Raw genomic sequence first — 10,530 nt, 5'->3', positions numbered from 1 at the left:
GGTCAATGCAGAACGGTGTTTATTGAAATTCTCTATCTGTGCCACTTGGCAGTGCCAGGAGGTATTCAAAGAAGCAAAGAGTTCTTAAAATACGGTCTTTTTTCACCACCACTCTTTGGTTTTTTTCCTGCAGTGTTCAGTTCTAAGTATAAAAATCAGCTTTTCTGGTTTTGCTTCTGGTTTGCGTTCGATTACTCACTGCTTCTGTGCTCTCTGTGCTCTGAATTTAAAAGACATCTGCTTCACTTCAGCTGTATCCCCCACTGTCGGTCCCTGCCTCCTCCTGCTCTGTGCTTGCTAAAATATTGCTGGCACGAATATGCAAGGAAAGTAAATGCAAAGCCAGCACCACAGATAATTGCTGATCCTTTTAAAGTGTCCAAAGCTCTCGTGAGATCTGTGATGCAGAGGCTGTTAAGTGAGGCAGACCAAGATTCGACTTGCAAGCTGCAAGAGCAAGCATCTGCAATTACTTAATGCAAACAACCTCTGGTGAGAGTTACAAATCAATATCAATATGTGTGATGTGCTTGGTATATTTTATTGTAATTAAACTCTGTCTCACGTAGCTCCTTGGCTGCCTTGTTAGATCCCTGGCACGGGGGCACGGGGGCAAAGGAGCAAGCCACCTCCTCCACAGTTGGCATCAGGCAGACACATACGCTCCAATGTCCCCGCAGGTTTTGCTGATCTATTTGGTGGTGTTTCCCCTGCAGGGATGGTGCTGCTTCTAATCCACTGGAAGCACAACTTGCTTGATAGCCCAAAAGGTATAAAAACGCCTCTCTGAGCTGCCAGGCAGTCTGTACCAGGTAGATGTGCCCTGCTCACGTGGGCACTCTTTCCCACTGGATGGGGAGGAGGCTCGACTCCGACCCGCACATGTGCAGGGCTCTGACCCATCTGGCCAGCCAAAATCTCAGTCGAAGGAGCTGACATCCATCTGCACCCACGGACTGCCAATGCTCAGGGTGCAGCTGGAGGTTAAAGCTAAAACAGTCCTTCTTCTAGGAACGCTGCCTTGGGCAAGGTCTGTCTGATCTGGAAGATTTCATGTTCTCAAAAGAGAGAAAAAAAAACCAACACCCTTTTTCTACTTCAAAGTCCTGGCTTTCCCCTACTTATAAGAAAAATATCTTGCGATCTGACATGGTCAGTCACAGCTCTAGCCTGTGCCATTGCTCATTCTTAGCAAACTCCTCGTCACGAGCCCAGAGAAGGGGGAAAACAGCCAAAAAAGAAAATGCCAATGGAATGTGTAGGGTTGGTTTGAATAGCAGATACGCTTGAGAAAGGCTGTGCAAACATCCAGCCAGGCCAGAAGCCAACTGCAGGTGCTCTGCGTGAGCGAAGCCCATTCAATGCAACGTAGCCAGCCATCATCAGGGTTCTGAGCAGCAGAAAAATGACCTCTGGGGGAATGTTCCCTGGTGCTGATTTTCTGGCATCTCCTGGTGGGCTGGGACTGTCCAGCTGGCATGGGGCAGGCGGGGGCGGGGGTTGGTACAGTCGTGGTGCCCATGGGCAGGTGGCTGCACGGCTGCCCCACGCTGCTGGGGTACCACACCTCTCCCAAGGGTTGGGTGCTTTGCTGTAGTGGTTCTATCTTGAGGTCCCTTCCAACCCCTATGATGCTATGACTCTATGACTCTATGTCTGTTTGGATGGGGTTTCACAGTTCCTTTCAGTTTCGGTTTGTAAGTCTTCCAGGTAACGAGTTAGATGCTTTCTTTCTTCTCAGGCTCAGTAATTGCTTGGCTGCTTTCCATTTGATGCTCCCTATGCACACAGAGGGAATCGTGCTCTTCTTTATCAAGGCTTTCCTATACGTGCCTTCTCTTAAATGGAATGAAGAGAGGGTTTGTCTTCTGGAGGGGTGGAGTTAGGATGCCCACGGGGGTCAAGGGTATGACTGGACAAACTTGCAGACACAAGCAGGGCTGCTTCAGGGTGTATGGCTCTGAGCACGCTTGGCAGCTCGGTGTGCTCCTGGGGAAGCTGCCAGGGCTCAGTCCCTGCAAAAAGCATCCCTCGGCAGGATGCAAGAGCATGCTCCGCTCCTGGCTGTGCTTTAAAGAGCAGCGTAAGCTTGCTGCAAATAGTGGTTGTCTTTGTACTAGAAATGGCATTATTCCCCGTGTCAGTCAGCAGCATGCTGAACAGGTTTGGATGTGAATGCCCTGGTCAGGCTGGACGGGCTCTGAGCACCTGATGAAGCTGCAGGCATCCCTCTTCATTGCAGGGGAGCTTCCCCTTTACTCTGGAAGTGAACCTCAAGTGAACTTACACTGAGGCGTTCAAGTTCCTGTACTTAAACTGAAGAGAAAGAAATGGATTAGTTGTTAAAGGTGTCTTAGAGGAGATAAGTCAGCAGCAGCCTAGCTGATTTAACATTAATGCCTAAGAGGCTGTCAGTTAATCATGAGAGATCATTAACTTCCATCTCCTTTCATCCCATGGAAAAAGATTTTTCCTCCCATTCTTCTGTTTTCTGACCCTTCTGAATGCAATTGAAAATAACTCAGCTTTTCAATTCCGTTTAATCCTGTCTGTGTATGAAACACTTCATACCACCACGCGGCACTTCATAGTAAATTAAATTAACCCTTCTGTGTACTCCTGAACTGTGAGAGACCCTCAATAAATAAAATAAATCCGTACATAAAGAGAGCTCAGTAGCAGGCTGAATGCTTCCCATTGCCCTCGGAGACATGCAGAGCAGTGTTTCCATCACACATCCGTGTGCCTGCACACGTTCAGCCAGATGCCCGAGTCTGGACATCAGCGGAGTCTTACGGCTCTGGCAGTGGTGGTGATGGGTTGACGGTCGGGCTGGATGTTTTCAGTGGTCTTTGATGATTTGGCTGTTCTTTTTCTCCTTTTCCTTCAGAGTTAAATACCCGACAACCTGCTGGAGACTATTTTCCAGGCAGCCACTCAGCTCTCCCCGTCCATACACTGTGCTGTGGGAGCTCACTGCTTCTGTATTAGGAAGATGATAGGGTGGAGCTGGGGTCTATGTAACAGAGGCCAAATGTGCAAGAGAGGACTTAAAATGGCAGCAAATGTGTCATCGATAAAAGAGTTAAGTGGAAAGGAACCTGCAGCCACTGGCAGGGCACAGACCTCCATGTTCTCACCTCATCAGCACTTGGAAGCGATTATGGGGCTCCTACAAAGCTCACAAGGTTCACTGTGCCCTTGGCTGTGTCCTTTTTGCCATAAAGAGCCACGAAAGCGTTGTGTTCCCCGTGGCATTAACCTGTCTGCCAACACAGCCCTACTGATCAAGCCTTTATAGTCCTATCACTGAAAGTCCTTTAAAGCTTGCCAGGAAACACTGAGTGCCCTCTATCCAACGCACATTTCTGTGAGGCAGGTACAGCACCTATTGGAAAATCAGACAAACATTTCCAGCAACAATAATTCCTCTCAGCTGCTTACGGTTTTCCTGAATTGCAACCATCTTGGTTGCCCTAAGGTTTCCTTTTTGTCAAGGAGCTATCACTTTTGGCACTGCTCTACGCGGGTGAATGCAGGATTCCTGGGGTAATGCAGATGCTGATTTGGTACCAAATCCCATGCCATCAGAAGAGGCATCTTCTGCCTCTGGAGAAGGTTTAGACCCTGCCCTCCCTCGTGCTAAATGGGTTTCTTAGGTAAAAGAGTGCTGATTGACTTTGCAGCCAATATTCTTGAGGGTATGACGTTGGAAGGGCCTTTCCAATAAGAAGAAAAACAGATTTCTGACTCTAGATAAGGAAAGGTTTTCCCCCTTTATTTAGCACTTAATGTAACTTAAAACTGGAAAGAAAGGTGAGATACTGGAGAGCAGAAGTTCTCCCATCTGCCATTAAAGCTAATAGGGGCTTTCTCTGAGTGCAGCCCAGAAAGTCAGGTGCATTTGCTTTCGCTGCCACTGGACCTTTCACCAAAGTACTGTTTTTAAAGCATTTGCTTCCACAGCAGGATTTCCCTCTCTGGTTTCCATGAGATTAATTGTTTCAAAAGCTGGAGTGGGTGGAAAGTCTTTCTGGCGGAGTCTGTATAGAAATATCACCACTTTTCTTCGTAGGAAAAACTGATGCTTTTAGCACTGTGTTTCTGTATAGTCTAATATTTCACACAGCTATTACATATTCCTTCATTATTCAGCCATTATTTAGCACATTAATGAGGCACATGAAGTGGTTTAATGTAGCTATTCATTGATTCCCACTCCTTGATAATCTTCTCAGCTGTCAACATGCAGCCACAGACCTGGCTGCTTTGAACTCAGGACAGGTACTGGGGATACTGTAATCAAAACAAAGAGACTTTGCACTGTGTCATTCATTTGCCATTCTTAGCCCTGGTCACAAAGAGTGGCATGTAGGGTTAGGCTTCTCGCTAATGTGCACTTGTCCTGACGGATTGCACAATACATTTCAGAGACTTCAGCTGAAAATGATTTTCTTTTCTTGGCTACTGCACACTCCAATTAAGCTTTCACTGGAAAATATGAAATAGGAAAGTATATCTCTCCTTTAGCTATAGCTGTAGCAACGACACAACTATACATTCCTGGGTAGTCAATCAGTGGCTCACGAGACCCATGGAGCCATGCCCACCTCGACAAGCTTTGGAAACCTTGAGAGGAGGTCCTGGAAAGTCAGGACTTGCCTTGACTGCATGGCTGGCTGGTTTAGCACCGTGAACCTCCCCTGGGCTCCACAGGAACAGTCTGGCTGGCCACAGACCAACTATCAGGGGAAATAAAGCTGAGAGGGCAGTAAACCATATATACTGCACTGCAGTGTGGATGAGGATTAACTGGCAGAATAACTCCACTTTATTACATTTTTTTTTCCCTCCAGTTCCTAATCTTTGCATGGAGCAAGAGAATATATTCTTGGCCAACCATACTTCTAGATAATATACAGTCATGGATCCCTCTTACTGATGATTTTACTGCTCAGTTACAGCTGCTTCGAAGGGTGGCAAGAAGCTTCTGCACGTGAGCAGTAGGCATCTGTAAAAAGCAATGTGATGCTGGTGCTTCCAGCTCAGAGGCTGCGAGTGTGGGGGTGCATCTGCTCTCCTGTCTCACATGTGGGAGAAGCCTCCATGGGAATGGACCACTGCTGCACTGAGCTGTTGGGCAGTGGCATTTCAGGGCATAAGCCACGGAGAGGCCAAGCGAAACACTTTGAGTTCCTCTGCTCCATTAGCTCTGGGATGCTGTCTTGTACTGCATCCAGCTGGTGTTTTCTGAGAAAAAAAAAAGAAAAAAAAAAGCATGTCTCCACTGAAAGAGATCATCTTGTTTTGTTTAAACCCATCTCTGAAGTCTGCAAACCAATTTCTCTTTCAGACTGCCCAGTTCACTGAACCAAACCTCTACACAGTAGCGTATTCAGTTTCTGCTGTAACCTGCTACTGCTGTTCTAACCACAGAAATCACAAATAAAGAAAAATCCCCACTGTTTGCTTATTTTTTTTCCCCTCAGTGACACTGGTTGCACTGTTAGCTGGGAGGAAGGCCTCGGGACGGCATCTGACTGCGCTTGCTTCCTTAGCTAAGAGAGGCACTTGAATGTCTGTGGTTTTGCTGAAATCACAGTGCTGCTGAGAACATCTGTAGAGAAGAATTAGCTTTTTCTCTCCCCCTTCCCCCAGTGACAGCAAACTTCTGAGAAGGTCAGGCTTAGGGATGCTTCTGTGGATTATTTTACCCCAAAGCGTAGGGCCCATTGCAACCAGCTGGAAATGCAGCAATATTTAACAAGCACGGCCATTCAGTGCTATAAGACGAAGGCTCGGCAGCAGCCAGGCTGTTCTTTGGCATTTTCAGCCATCCTTGGGCTGTTTCTTCTGAATTAATCGTGGTCGTCATTAAGAGCTGTGGCTCAAAGCCAGCGCTCCATCCCCTCCTATCTACAACAGAACGCTGGACCGAAGTCCTTGTCAGAGAAATCTCTTTGTAAAGGAGAGGGACCAGGCAGCTGGGCTTTCTGTGCGACGGCCCAGAGACGTGGAATGTGCTTTCTCCACTCCATAATTGCAACTAACCTCATTTGGTAACTAAACCAGGACTAAACTTCTTGCACAAGGCACCTCTGGATAGAGTTTCTGGGGCAGGCAGACACTGTGCCTCCTCGATGTGCCTCCTAGACACTCTGGGTAGCTAGCTGGATGATTTTAGCAGTGCTGGGGTTTACTAATGCAGACATAATTCAATTAAGGCACCCAGAGGATTGGAGAAAAGCCTTTATTATTTTTAGGCTAAATAAAAATAGTATCTTGGGCTTCTTAGAATAGCAAAAACACATAAAGCCATGGAAGATGGCTGGACAGAGGATATATATATGATTTTTCAGCCCAAATTGAATCTGTTTAATTTGGATTTGGCCAGCCCCGTTGTGCCCAGGTGTGGGTAGTTAGTCCTCCGTGCTTAAAACTGCAGGAACGACTGTGAGTTTGACTCTGTGGCAGTAAATGCAGGGTACAGCCCCTCAAACAGTATTTAGATTGTGATTATTTTAATCAGACCCCCCTCGGTAAACACGAAACTCCGTTTTTAGTCATGAAGGGATGTTTCAGTGGTACTTAGGGGATTTCAGAACCTAAAGACTCACCTAAATGTGTACCTAAATCACACAGGCTTCAATGGAAACATCCCTCCATCCTGTTGCATCCTTTCATTCTCCTTTTCTTCCAGTGCCATTGTGCTGTGTTGGAGGGCACTGTCAGTGCTTCTGGATGGTCTGATCGTTACGTCGGGGCTACACGGGGTGATGAGGGGAGAAGGCACAGGCTCAGCAGTCCCTGAAAGGAGGCAGGCAGCACAGTATGTCATAGTGCCACATACTCCAATGTACAGCACTGTGTGACTGGGAGGATGGCTCAGTCTACAACAGTTCTCAGGCATAAAATAAGCCACCTCCCCCCATGCCAAAGGGCAGCAAGTACTGCCAGCAGGTCAGCGAAATGCCCAGCCCGAGCTTTCCTGGTGTGAGGAGGACAAGGACACACAGGACTTTCATCCGTGCCTATCACACGAGGCTTTAAGGAGCAAGATAACTTTCTCAGCATGCTCATTCTGTGATTGAGGAGACTTTTATAGCACTGCTCTAACAGTGTGCTTTTACAGCACTGCACTGACGGCGTTTTATGTTCTTTGCAGGGTCAGGCTGTCTTTGGCCTACGTGTTGCTTTATGTTGTTGTTGTTTTTAATATAAATTCCCTCTGTATTTGGAGCCATTTCAATGGATGTGAGCACAACAGCTGCTGAAAAACAGGATTTCTCACTGCCATTTCTGAGCAGCTTTTGCTGCTTGCAATCCTAAGACACCAGACTTGTCTGTGCTATTGAGCTGTACGCTTTCAAGCCAACAAAGCTTAGCATAATCTCTTTTATACTTTCGGTGAAGGTACAAAAAAAGGCTGTTAAAGATGTATCAAGTGCATGCATGTAGACATCCTGCACCTTGCCACTCTGTTGGGATAAATATCAGTAAAGTCTCTGGGAAAATGCTTATGGCAGCCAAAGACCTCTCCTCTCCTGTGCAGGCTTCAAACTGGCAATTCTGGGCTTGCAAATGCACCAGCAGAGGCACTGTGCCTGTGGGCAAACACTCCTTCCTCCTAATTATCACCAGCTTCAGCTAAATGCTTAAAGAGCAGCGTGCTCGAGTCACCCTGAAATAAGGACAGATGTCCCAGTGGTGTCCCCATGCCCCAGCCACCTCCACCAGGGGAGGGAGCACACGGACAGAACTTGATTTTTGGCAGCTGATGAGAAGCCACCTGTTGGTGTTTGATGGTTTGCTCCTCCTCAGCACTGTCAGGTGGATTTTGGCAGTGGCACAAATTGAATGGTCCATGTTCCAAACACCAGAAAGGACATGGGACACCTGGTATTGAGCGACAATCCCAGCACAGGGCTGGGAACAGAGTGCTCCCCTTGGTTGTCCATTGGTTTGTTCACCAGTATCTGCTGTAATCTCATACATTGGGATTTTCGTTTGGGAATGAGCACTTTCTTCGTTCACTCACTATGAGTACACAAACAGAAAAACCCCATCAAGCTGTTTGGCGGGGATGGGTGGGGGTGGTTGGACTAGCGGACCTCAGTTTTCTTTTCCAACCACAATGATTCTACGGTGGCAGCTTGCTGAAGCGCTTCCAGCCTTCTGCTGAGCAGAAAAGCCACCGGCAGGCTCCCACCTCAGCCAGGAGCAACACACCAGCGTCCCCTTCTCTTTGTGTGACCCCACGTGCAGCCGCTCTTGGGGTGGCAGATGGAGCTGACCGGCAGCAGCACGAGAGGCCGAGGCTTTCTGCTGGAAACGTGTGGGCAGCAGCAGTGTGCAGAGTAGAAGCTGACAGCAGGAGCCTTGTGCTGCTGGTGGGAGGCTTGACAGATTTGCTGCTCTTGCTGTCGGAAGTAGCTGCAGCTCCCAGCGTGCTAAGATCAAGGGCAATTGGTTTTCTACAGCGTACCTGTAAATCCCATCCCTCCTGCCTGCTGAGCCTCTAAATCAGACAGCAGAGAACAAGCTCCCAGCTGGCTACGGTGTATAAACTAATGAAATATAAATGTCTGGTACAAAAGGCAAGCACAGGCCCCAGTTGCTGCTGCTGAATGAAATGGTTGGTGGGAGTTTCCCTCATTGCAGCAGTATTTCTAGCAACGAGTGTTGCAGGCTGAGAGCAGTCCTCAGGGCCTGTAATTTGGTCTGCTCCCATCACCACCGCTGCTTTAGAAAGAAAGCAGCTGCTGCTTTTATTTTTATTTTTAAATCGTGGCAGCAAGAAAGTTAAATGAATGATTGCTGACCGTCTCTTTTGACAGAGGCCAGCATTTCGGGATGAGAGGAGAGCGGCCAGCTTTTAATTTCCTTGTCTGCAGGGAGATTTCCCGTGAGACAATTGCCAAAGGATCTTTGGGAAGCGATTAGCATTTCGTTCAGGAACAGAAAGGTCAGCAAGCCATGGAATTAACAAGGCCACCACGTTAACTACTCAGGCCCAGATGCTACTTGCACTACCCTCATCTACTACACTACTACCCTCATCCCTACCCGTTCTTCCTCTGACAAGGTGCATGAACCTGCTCAGTGTCAGACAGTGTACACCACCGTACCCACAAACTCAGGGGGATTCCCAACACTGCACAGTGTCTTTGGGATCAGCTGCACACTCCCTGCCACAGCCCCGAAGCTTGAGGAGGTTTCTCAAGGCATCAGCGTTATGCAGTAAGAACAAGTGGCAAAATCTGCCCATAGATTTTAAAGGTTTCACCAATCCTCTTACTTTATTACGTGTACTTTTAACTCTCCAGGTATCTTTCCAGAAGTATTTCACATGAATTCCACCTTTTATCCAAACTATTTCTGCTATATTCCATCTATTGAACCTGCAGATAGTTACTACAGTTCTTAAGGGTGAAAAGAAGTCCAGACAACGTGATTCCTCACTGCTTTGAGCTACAGCCATTGTAAGCTGGTACCAAGTGGGCTTAAACACTAGTGTTTCTATGAAATAATAATTGAACCTATATTCTGCCAATGTAAAAGGCTACAGAAGATGCTTGATCCAAGGCAAAATAGAAGAGGGTCCCAGTTGTGATGGTTCAGATTAAAGTGGCAGGAAGATCACCCCACCATCATGTAGGTCTGCAGAGCAGGAAGGGATGGGTATCTATCTCTGGGAAACCTTCAGACCAAGCTACATATACACCTACTCAAGTAGAGGACAATCTGAAGCATTGCTAGGCCCTCCTCAGCTGGTACTGCACTGATGCCATAAAACTGAAACCGAAAGGCTGAGTAACACAGGGCACTTTAGGGCTCGCAGAAGTCCTGGAGGCAGCGTGATGATCCAGTGCTTAGAAAATAGAGAGGGAATTATCCGTGGCCATCTCTGCGAGTACTCCTCGGATGCTGGTCTCTGAAGAAAGCCTGTACTGTGTCAGAGCAATTCCCTATAAGCCTGCTCAGGCCCTGGCTAGCGCAGTCAGATCTGGGGGCTCTGGCAATATGCACTAGAGCCTGGCCACCAGCAGATGGAGGTCTCACCAGCACGAGGCCAAGGGAAACTGTTTCCCGTGGCATTAAATATCTGAGCACAAAAGCAACGTGTGCCCTAGAAGGGCTCTTTTTCCTAGTAGCCAGAAAACCAGGATTTGGGGAGGAATTCAGCACATTCCTCAGTTTCCAGCTGAAACTCGCTGCTGTTAATTTTCTATTCACTGTGGTCATCAGACCAAAGCTTGGGGTTAATCTCACTCAGTGGCACCAAGAGCTGGGAAACAGCAATCACTGGGCAAAAACCTGCTGAGAAGACGGTCATGAGCACAGCTAACGAGCAAGGAGGGAAGTGAGTGTGAACTGCATCCTTCTGCTGGCCAAGAAGTGCTCCCTTTTCACCCACAGATCAAATGCGTGTCCTCAGCGTTAACAAATCATCTTCCTCCACGTGGTGTGATTAGTAACCTTTGCCCATCGTCGCTGGCCATCAGTATTGCCCTCACAGTGGTAAATAAT

This window comes from Cyrtonyx montezumae, unplaced genomic scaffold (assembly GCF_038088225.1).
Source record: "Cyrtonyx montezumae isolate F1298 unplaced genomic scaffold, pur_monq_1.0 scaffold_6, whole genome shotgun sequence".
NCBI lineage: Eukaryota > Metazoa > Chordata > Aves > Galliformes > Odontophoridae > Cyrtonyx > Cyrtonyx montezumae.
This window is presented reverse-complemented; position numbering follows the sequence as displayed.